The 11,994-nt window shown below is 32.2% G+C and overlaps 1 long non-coding RNA gene across 1 annotated transcript; it reads right to left on the bottom strand.

Moving 5' to 3' along the window:
- Positions 1-798: 798 nt before the first annotated feature.
- Positions 799-1,445, bottom strand: LOC145109785 (uncharacterized). Its single transcript, XR_013709209.1, has 2 exons — positions 1,331-1,445; positions 799-1,067 (listed from the first exon to the last, which is right to left on the bottom strand). It is a non-coding gene; the product is annotated as an uncharacterized LOC145109785 (long non-coding RNA).
- Positions 1,446-11,994: the final 10,549 nt, after the last annotated feature.

Raw genomic sequence — 11,994 nt, 5'->3', positions numbered from 1 at the left:
AGTTGGGTAGGATCATAGTAATGGACGCGTAGTAACTGGAAGGGGGAGGTGCCGGTAGCCCAAAAGTCCTGACTAGGTAAGCATTCGTATACATCCCAATCAACCGAGGGACCAGTTTGCTTATCTGGGGACCAAAGGCGAGAGTTCCCAAACCTATAGGTCAAAGCGCGTCATTCACATTACTTTTGAGCCATCAAAATACCCGACCTTATCAAACGTATCCGAAAGGATACACTCCAAAATGGCCACCTCATTGGACTATTAAGTTCCCTAATGGGCCTAGAAGTGGGAAAGAAATGTGAAAACTTAGTTTTGTGGGGGCCCACTCAAGTGCTACATGTTTCACATTTAGTAACCATGGAAAGCCCAAAAGGTGCCCAACACTCCTAACCATGGCCCAACAAGTGTTTTACAATTATTTTACCCAACAATGTCTAAAAACTTTATTTCCATAATCAATTTACAAATAACTCACAAGTCCATATGCGTGTTTCTCGTAGTTGACTTGTTCTTTGTTTGGTTGTGGACTTAGGGTAGACTCATTAGGATCAACAGTCTAATAAAATTTTAATTACACGTAACTGGGGGCATGTCGAGTGAATCTTAAAGTGGATCAGACATGGAACAAATCACAAGATTATAATCAAGTTATTCCTACTAAATTCATAAGTCTATTTATATAGACCTCTAGTATAGAGTCGTCGGCGTAGTCGTGTCGGCAATCTAGAATATGGCTAAATACATAATACAAACTATAATACCTAAATTATACAAAATTTTCTGCATAAAAAAAATCAATAGACAAACAAACACAATGAAACTAAAAAGGGTATCAAACTATCAAGAGAAAAACACATACAATGTAGATTAAAATCCACTAATTATAACAAAATGGCTAAAAGAAAAGGTAAGGACTAAGGATTGTTAAGTCCTCTCTTCTTATAAATAGCTTTGAAGCAAGCTTGCCTAAGCTTCTTTGTTCTTTCTGTCAATTCCATACCTGACAATTTCTCCATCATCTTCTTGTGCCCTTCTAACGTCTCTATCTCCTCCTTTAATCCCAACTCCTAGTTTTTTTTTTTTTAAAAAAGGTAGATGCAATATATTTTTCGTGTGAGTTCACAAAATTTACAATGAGTTAAGTTTATATAAATATAAATCAGGAAATCGTAGTAAATCAATTGAATTGATGTGGAATATGCCTAGGGCCATTGTTTATATTATAAATAAACTAATAATTAAAATTTTAGAAAATACCAAAACTAGTTTGGTTACCAAGTGCAGGCATGCATGCATGAGTAATGTATAGAAGGTTATTATCGTAATTTACCTTGGCATTTTGAATGAGGGATTGTAGGCTCGTAAGTTTTCTATGAGGCCATCTGTTTATGTTTAGCTCTCTGCATCTTTTCTTCAACAATGTTAACCCTATCCCTAGTTCCTTTGCCGCCATGATTATCGGCATCTCAAAGTACTTCGCTATCTCTTCAAACTCCAATGGTCTCAATCTCTTTGCCACCTTTCGGCCACCGTGATCAGTGGTGGCAGCACTAGAACTACCTGTAGCCTCACCACCGGATTTACAGTCTTCACTGAAACTAACCAATGGTAAATTACCATCCTCCCAACAATCCCATAAGCTTATGTCTTTAAGGGGATCCAAATCGTGAAACTCATTTCTAGAAATGATGTTTTGATCTTTGTTAAGTACTGTGGAAACGTTCTGATCGAGCACTTCATGCAATTTTTCCGACAACTCGTAATCATGATGGTCGAGCATGTCAACACTGCAAAAATCCAAAAAAAAAAGCCTCAAGATAATCAAATCCAACACGATGAAAGACTCTTTTTGATCACTACAAATCCAAACCATGTTTTGATCAATATAGACAAAATCACTTTTCTGTGCGAAAGATGGGGTAATGAGTGACGTTTATATATACCTTAAAAGATCTTGATGATCAAAGTACTGAAACCAATCGAGGTCATCTATGGGGTTTTGATGATCTGCAGGTGGATCCATTTGTGAGGGAGAAGTTAAAAGTTGCGGTAAGAATGTGATGATTTATATAAGTGAAGTGGGAGAAGTAATTAATAACAAATAAAGAGGAAATGAATATATATGGTCTTTGAACTGTAACCTTCTTCTTCAATTCACACACATATACGTATATGTTGCCGCAAATTATGACTTATGTGCCTCATGCATTTAATACATCACATGCCTACTGCATATTCTTGACTTTGAAGCTACGTACCAGTTTCAAATTTCCCCAGTAGCACACTTTTCATTAGAAAGTACTCCAAGTCTTCACACATGAACCAGTTAGAAAGTACTCCAAGTCTTCACACACGAACCAATTAGAAAGTACTCCAAGTCTTCACACATGCAAATTATGACTTGTGTGTCGCTATAGGTAACTAATAAGACTTTATTTTTTAACCCCTTAAATATCAGTACAAGCTTCTAACCTCGACGTTTAAATTCTAAATTTCTTTTTATTACTAAAACTAGCATCGATTCAAGTATATAAACCATGAATCTTGAGAACACGGCAAAACCCAAATAAGTCTTATCATCTATGTAAAAAAAACTAAGGGTTTTTACTAGTAAATCTATCAGTGGCGGAGCTTGAACAATTAACTTGGGGGGGGGGGGGGGGGGCGAAAATATTATAAACTGAAATTAACATTAAAAAAAACAAACAGATTGTTTTCAACAAATAAACACCAAAAACACCTAGAAAAAGAATTACAACTCAGCCCGACAGCCTTTAATGTCTTTAAAAACAGATTATGAATGATATATTAGTAAGCAGACAACAATTTCTCTTTCAATGTTTTCATCTTTCCCATGATTATATCTAGAAAAATCAAAATGAAGGAACAATTGATCCAATCAAATTCAAAATTAGAACAATAACCAATAACTCATTTAACAATAACCAAATCAATCTTTGTTGTCACTTTTCAGTTTTGTTTGAAGCTGACAAGCTGTTAAGCATAACCAAATCTATAAGTTCATAACTTATAAATCAAATTGGCAAATCGCCAAATCGCAAATGACAGTCAAATTAAAAGGAAACTCAGTAAGACAGTAGTAACGCATAAATAGGCAACAGATTGACAGAAAACAGCAGCAGCAGTGCAATACGCCAACACCAACAATCAACAATCTTACAATCAGAAAAGAAAGAACAGCTGAACAGGATTTGGGTCTCGGGATTACATACCTGATTTCTGTGAAGTGAGAATGGGGACTTGGGCACTTGGCGATGGCGATTGGCGAGAGTGAGACCAGGCGACTGACTTGGCGAGACAACGACAAACGAACAACAGGCGAGATAGGCAGCGAATTGGGCAAATGGGGATGAATCGATTTTGATTTCTTGATACCACTTGGTCGGTTGGAGAATTGGGAGTATTGGACCATTCTGATTAGGAATCGGGAGGGGCCAAAGCCCAAGTTTGAAGATAGCAGGCTTATAACTATTTTTTATTGAACTACAATTCCTACTTCTAGCCCAATAATACTACGCCCCTGGAATCTATGAGGGCTAATGTAAACATTATGGTCATATATCATTAAGATTCTATGGACTTAGAATGTGTGATTCCGCCTCATTCCCTGTTCCTTGTTTGGTTGTGGGCTTAAGGCGGGGTCACCCATCCAAAATGCCCTTGCAATCTTAATGATATACGACTAGTTTACGTCAATCGACTATAAAAGAACTTGTAGGACTTATAATGCAAATTTTGTCAAAATTTGTTGAAACATTCGTAATGATGGAACTCGCTAACTACGTTATAAATATTCATAGTGGTAATACCAAGGATAAAACAGGGAGTATAAAAGCACACATAGAATACTCTATCATCCCAAAACAATAAACTCCTTTTAAATTGACTCAGTTCAAGTTACAATAAGAAATTTCCAAGGTCGTCATGTGACATCAGGAGGGTTGTTCCTCACCATAATCAATTTCTTGTACTACGAAAAGTTTTCCACATCTTTTTCCAAACTCTTGAAGTCCCAATCAAAATGCAAATTTCGGGACGAAATTCCCTCTAACGGGGGGATGATGTGACAACCATCAAATTTCGGTCAAACAAAGTCAACTAGTCAAACCGGTCAACTCCATTAACCCATGTATGATAGGGTTTACGTTATGTAATCACTGTACAATTCGCTATTTTAATGAGAAAACATCATTTGGAAAGATCATGTGTTTGATTTTCCTTAGCCTTAACAGTGCTAAACAATGAACCAAAGCGATAAAACACTATTGCACAATCATCGGGATTGTGTAGGACACTAAATCATGGCTTAACGGGGTCTATGGACCTTGCGTTGCGAAGCCGGACACTCAAAAAGATCACAAACGAAACCTCTCTCAATCTCATTCAAACCCTACTCAAGATTACTTGACGCTAATAGGATCAAAACCCATACACTACGATATAAATTGACGTTAATAGCAACATAGTATAGTACAACGTTATAACTATAATCAAATTAAATTATGATATCATATTAAAATCAAATCAAAGTATAATGCTCTAATTAAATTAAAAGAATCAAACTTGAATGCTATAATTAAACTTCAAATTAAAGTAGATTGTTATAATCAAATCATAACCTATCTTTTATAAAACTCCATTTTTATAAACTTTACATTAAATTTTATAAAACTCTATTTTTATAAACTTTACTTTAAATTTTATAAAACTCTTATATTAATTATGTAAAAGATGCTTGTGTTAGTGAGAAATTATGAAGACCACCAAAAGCAAAAAGATTATTCCCATGGTCTCCCACTCTCACCTCCCATCCACTTTCCTTTCCTTTTTCTCCCAACACATTATTCTCTTCACCACTTAAACCTTCTCTAATCTTTCTCTCACTCTCAATCTCGAAATTCCTCCAAGAAATACTCATATTCCATCCAAGAACAATCTATTATACTCAAATCTTCATCCCTCTTGAAGCATTCATCAATGTATGTTGTTAAAAGATTCAAATTCATACAAGAAACAAATTAAATCCACCAAAATATCTAAAACTCATTTTATGCATAAACCTGATTTTTCTCAGAATACCATCAATAAAATAAGAAGTTCTGGAAATTTTCAGAAAATAACTTATTTTTATTGAATTACTATAATTATTGCAATAAAGTAGGGCAATAATTCACATAAAATACTTTTTGCATTTAATAAATTCTGAGAAAATTCTGGGATGACCTATATATTGATTAAACATAATTTATGAAGTTTCATGCATTTATATTACTGGTTACTATTATTTATGATTTTATTGATTAATTAATAATGAAATATATAAAAAATACTTCTCATAGTCACAAATATCTGAAACTTATACACTGGGCTCTATATCATGTTATAAAACTATGGTTAATTTTACAGAATTTTTGGGAATTATTTATTATTTTTCCCAAATTTTGTTGTTGTTTAATCATTAAAGTATTAAATAAATACTAAAACAGTTCAGAAAAATATAAAAATTTTAAAGTAATTAATATTGTATGAAATAATGATTTCCTAATAATTTCATAATTTTTCAATACTGTGTACTATTTAAAACCATTTTCCTAAGTATTTAAGCATGTAAAAATGCATTTTAATGATTATTTCATATAAATAATTGTTAAAATCGGTAAATAATTATAATTGGGCAAGTTATTATTTTAATAAGAAATTATTAAAATCTGGCCTAAATTGAAAATATAAATTAATTATGCAAAGTAATTAATTCAATTTAAATTTCATTTAACAAATGAATACCTTAATATTATAATCAAAATGAATTATTGTTAATTCATCTAATATAAGAATATGTGTCTAATTATTTGTATTAGTACTCTATTCTCGTTTAGCAGTTCCTAAACCAAAACTATTAATTATATTAGGTTCTACGCCATTTTGACTCGAACCGTCTATCGTACGACACACGCATTTCGTTTTGGGACTAATGTGAGTAATCTACCCCATACTTTATAATTTTCAATACTTTTGGGGTGTATCATGTGGTTCTAATATGTTCCAACTTCATTTTATTGTTTTATCACAATTGAGACATTGTTGGGACATTTATACGTGAGTCATTAATTGTATAACTATTGTTTGTTTACGCTACATGTACTTGTAGTGCATTATCATTTTTAGTCTAATCTCCATGACTATGCCCGTATTCTTGAGGTACGTTATGGACAATAATAGCGTTATTGGGTTGACCACCCCGCCTTGGGACGCTAAGGTGATTGATCGCACGTGGTTGAGTGTGTATGATGATTAGATGTTCCATCCTATATATATATTTATATATATATATATATATATATATATATATATATATATATATATAGGGTGAGGACTTATTGTTGTTGTTATCATTTGTTAATCAATTTTTGATTTATAAACCGTTATATCAAATACAATTGTTTGCCGACTTCAAAAGAAAACAAATTTCCAATTATAAAGGTTTCAACTTCACAATTTTCTCTACTAAAATTAGATTACTCACCAATTCTCGTAGTTGACCTGTTTTTACCCATGATGCAGATTTGAAGAATGAAGTTGATGAAAAATAGGTTGTGCCTTAGAAATCCACAAGACTATTTAAATTTGATGTAATAAATGTTATTCGTATTTGGATTTATATTTGTATGTTGTGGATCTTGTTTGCATACTTAGTACTTAATTGAATCTAATCATATTATAACATAGTTGTCATGAGACTTTGAACAATATATCACGCCTCGATCGATTCCGACAAGGATCGGGGTGTGAAAAAGAATATATTTAAGTACCTTCGGAGGACCAAGGAATGGTTTTTAGTCCTTGGAGGGAGTGATGACTTAAAGGTACGAGGGTATAGTGATGCCAGTTTTCAGACCGACAGGGACAACTACCGTTCGCAGTCGGGCTGGGTCTTTACCCTCAATGGAGGAGCAGTGACTTGGAAAAGTTCCAAGCAAGAAACAGTAGCTGATTTAACGTGCGAATCAGAGTACATTGCAGCGAGCGAAGCGTCAAAGGAGGCTATGTGGTTGAAGAACTTCATTGGTGATCTTGGAGTTGTGCCTACCATAAAGGAGCCTATGGAAATTTTCTGTGATAATGAAAGAGCGGTTGCCTTGACCAAGGAACCGAGGGATCATGGTAGATCTCGACATATCGACAGAAAATATCATTTTATTAGACATCGAGTAGAAGAAGGACACCTCGTGGTAAAGAGGGTATCGTCAGAGGATAACCCAGCAGATCCGCTTACGAAGGGACTTAGCAGGGTTAAGCATTTGCAGCACGCTAGGAGCATTGGGCTGAAGGACGATATTAGTTTAGATTAGATAGTTTGGAAACGTGTAATAGCTAAATGTAATTGAAATTTGATGATTAAATAAAGGAGTATTATTTATAAGTAAAGTTACTGTCTTATGTTAATTGTTTAACTATTGTTTCATTTTGCATGTTTTGACTTCCTGAGTAATTAATTATTTGATAATAATCGAATTATTCGAATAGTCCACAGTCGTTCATATGTTGGAAGTAGATATGAATGAAGACTGTCATGAATTGGTGTGTAGATTGTCTAAAGTGTATTAGACATAGCAAAGGTTTGCTACAACGTTCATGCGTGCTTATGAACTTGATTTGAGCATTGGAATAAACCCGCACTTGTTGGAATCACTTCATGGAATTTATCACGAGTGATCACAAGATGGTAATATCATATAGTCTTAAAACCTAGATATATGGTTTATTGTTTGTTAATTGGTTATGCATTGATAATACGCAAACGCATCAGTAACTTGATGTTATAAAACGTATTGTTGTGTGTAAATTGATTAGTGGATAATAAATGCATATAAGTCGAAGTTTATCTGTTCCTTTTATCCTAAGAGGGTAAAAGCGATATCAGGGCCCCTCGATGATTTGATTTGACTTATGTGCCGGGCCCGGCCAGAATTAAATTGATGTGTTCGATTAAGTTCTATGTCAAATGAATCTGAGATCGAAAAACAAATTGCAGGACAATAAGTATGACCATGTTCCATGTAATTGTCCGCACGATATCTAGAATAGAGGATTATACGATCCCTTATCTAAAGGACAGGATACTGATAAGATCAGAGTTGACAACGTCTTTGAGAGCTACGATTGCTAATCGGATTATATTTGCATATATAGTTACTAGACTTATCCAAGTGGGAGACTGTTGGATTAGTGTCTAAGGCTATAACTATATTTGGTAAGTACTTGACCCGGTTATGCATGGTCCTTTTGGGTTGCCTTCACCATAGCAACTTGACAGGATGATTTGTTAAGAGAGAAGAAATATTATTAATATATTATGAGAATAATATATTGAGGAAATAATAATATTATTTGATTAATATAAGTCATATATTAATTGAGAATTAATTTGGTGACTTAAAGAGGTTAATTGAATAAAGGGGCATAAACTGTCAAATGTGTGATAATTGTATTTTGGGCTATGTATCCTTATGGATATTAGGGTGAACGAAATTTAGGGGCTTGGGAACCTTAATTTCGTCCAAGCCTATAATCTAGAAGGATCTTGGATTGCTTAGGGCCTAAGTCATTCAATTAGGGTTAAAGGAGAAACCCTAATAGCTCATAGTATAAATAGGACCCTTGGGATGGAGAAATCGACACTCTTGCAAGCCAAGGAACCCTAGGGCCGATTTCTATCCCTCCTCCCTCTCTCTCAAGATCATCTTCTTGCTATTTGGTGTTTGTAAGCCATTAGAGGAGTGACAATTGTGACTCTAAGCTCCAAGAAGAAGAAGTATCAAGCAAGTAATTCAAGGTATTCTTTCAGATCTGATTTCATATGATTAGATTCAATATATTACATTAGATCTAGTATTGCAAGTCTTGGATTCAATGCATGTTCAATTAGAGAAACCTAGATCCAAGCAATTAGGGTTTGCATGTGCACATAGGAAAGTTCTTATGGCTCAAACCCATCAGAAAGACCACGAAAACGAGCTACCACGAACCAACGGGGCGGTGTGCACGGCCATTGTTCGTGGCCAGCTCAACCACGACCGGTCTCGTGCTAGGTATACCATATGGCCTTAGAATGAAGATGTATGAAAACTTTTCTTGTTTTATGGGATTAATTTGGACCGCTTCCTTTTAATTAGCCAAGGACTAAGTTTTTTTCCTACGTTACTTAATAATGGTTTTTTTTTCCCATATCACCCTTATGCATCTTCATCTTCATATCGTAATATGGTTTTATGTTCTCTCTCTCTCTCTCTCTCTCTATATATATATATATATATATATATATATATATATATATATATATATATAACTATTTTTTTTCTTAAAAATGATAAATGTTTCAATTTTAATGATTCAAAAAAAAATTAATTTTTTTTTTCTCTCCGATGTAGTATTATGCTTGATTTTATGATTTGTATTTATTTTTAAATTTGTTTTCAATTTTTTAAGATGTTCTCACGAGTTCTCACTTTAAAAAGAGTCCTCATTCGATCCTGTTTATATATATATATATATATATATATATATATATATATATATATATATATATATATAGGGTGAGGTTCAATAGAGAACCATAATTAACCAATGAACCAATCTTTTTTTCAACTTTTAGAACTTATTTTTTATAAAAAAAAACTAAAAATACAGAAATTCATAACTTTTTATCATTTTTCCAAAGATATCAAATTCGATTTTTTTTTACGTCAAATTCACAATGTGAATCTTTGAAAATTCACAATGTGAATCCGGATTCACACGGTGAATCCGAAAAATATTTTTCACATTCACAATGTTAATATATGAATTTAGATATTTTTATATTTTTTTTTCGATAAAGAATAAGCTCTAGAAATTGAAAAAAAGATTTGGTTCCTTGAAGAACCAATAATTATGGTTCTCTATTGAACATTTTTCCATATATATATATATATATATATATATATATATATATATATATATATATATATATATATATATAGAGAGAGAGAGAGAGAGAGTTCAATTGAGAAAAAAAAAGATTGAGAATGGGGGAATCATTCTCAGCCACACATTTATTTTGCCGCAAAACATTTAGGCGTAACCGCGAAAATGGATAACGAATAAACATATGTTTTCCAACCAAACATTTTCCTTAAACTATGCTAATCATTAACTTAATATACACAAAAAACATATTTTTTTTTTGTTTTTTTTTATTTTTAGAAAACCATTTTTATCGAAAAATTATTTTAAATATATCAAAATTCATAATTTTTATTTTCTATAAAGAAACATCCATATTGATATAGTTTTAAGATAAAATATTTTTTTTTTAGAGTTTCATCTCTCGTTATTCATAAGTGAATAAAAATCTAAGACAGTACATTCGTTATTCATATATGAATATGACACGTAATAAAGTTTTCTTACTTAAAATATATTTTTTACATCATCTTTCGTCATATATTACATTTATATATGAATAAAATGTGTATTAGTTGTTGTCATATTTTATATTCATATATGAATAAAAATTTATCTAATTTTTGTTACTGTTAATTTGTTATTCATATATGAATAAGTAGTATAAATGATACTTAAATTGTAAAAAAAATTAATTATATATTTTTATTCATAAGTGAATAACGGATATACTGTAGCAAAATCTGATGCATTTTTATTCACTTATTAATAACGATAGTTGAATATATAAAAAAAATAAATTTTTTATTTTATTTTAAAAATATATCAATATGGATGTCTATTTGTAGAGAATAAAAAATCATGAATTTTGGTATATTTAAAATCATTTTTTGATAAAAATAACTCCTTAAAAATTAAAAAAACGAAAAAAAAACTATGTTTTTGTATATATATATATAAAGGTAATGATTATCATAGTTTAAGGAAACATGTTTTGTTGGAAACACATGTGTATTCCTTATTCATTTACGCTGGTACAACGGAGGCTTTTGCGGCAAAAATAAATGAGTGACTGAGAATGATTCCCCCATTCTCAACCTTTTTTATTTTCTCAATTGAACTTACATCTCTCTCTCTCTCTCTCTCTCTCTATATATATATATATATATATATATATATATATATATATATATATATATATATATATATATATATAGTGTTGTAAAACTCGCCGAGTTGGCCGATTACTCCTCCGAGTACTCGCTACTCCCCCCCTTGCCGAGGCGAGTTACATAATCTCGAGTACTCCCCGATCAGCCCCTTACGAACTGAGTAGTGTTGTGAAATTCGGTCAACTCGGTGATTAATATGTATAATATACCTAATGATTTATTATTTAACACACACACATGTGATTATTACTACATATATATATCTTAAATTTTCAGTAACTATTCACGAAGTGAGACCATTATGTGTTTTTCATTTTTTGTGTATTCACATGTATCCAATTTTGTTATATATTTCAATCAACTTATGATTTTATCTTATGATTTTGACATATATAATTTCCCTAAAAATATTTCTACACAAATTTCCAAATCCGAGTACTCCCCGAGTACTCGCTACTCGGTAGTCGGCCGAACAGATACCGAGTAACGAGTTCTGCAACCTTGTATATATATATAATTTCAAGTTGATACTTTTGCCGCAATAACTTTTGTTTTTTCGTAGTTTGGCCACATCACGTTCTCGGTCCCTACACTTTTGGGTTTCATATTTTGGCCACCAGAATTTCAAATATTGCTCGTTTGTACCCTATATTTTTTGAATTGGCAAGTTTGGTGAATGGACTTTAGTTTTTGTGTAAGTTTAGTCCTCCACAAAGTTGGGGAAATATCAATGTAGCTATGACGAATTAGATTTAAGCTATTGGAGGGAAGAACATACCGTGATTGGAGCATTGTTTTTGGTGAAATCGATATAATTTTTTTTTTCAATAAAAGCATTTATGAGAAAGAAATATGGGAG

This window comes from Lactuca virosa, chromosome 1, assembly GCF_052849685.1.
Source record: "Lactuca virosa cultivar CGN04683 chromosome 1, Lactuca_virosa_CGN04683_v6, whole genome shotgun sequence".
Taxonomy (NCBI): Eukaryota; Viridiplantae; Streptophyta; class Magnoliopsida; order Asterales; family Asteraceae; genus Lactuca; species Lactuca virosa.
The sequence above is the reverse complement of the archived record's forward strand: the minus strand, read 5'-3'. Positions and strand labels throughout refer to the sequence as shown.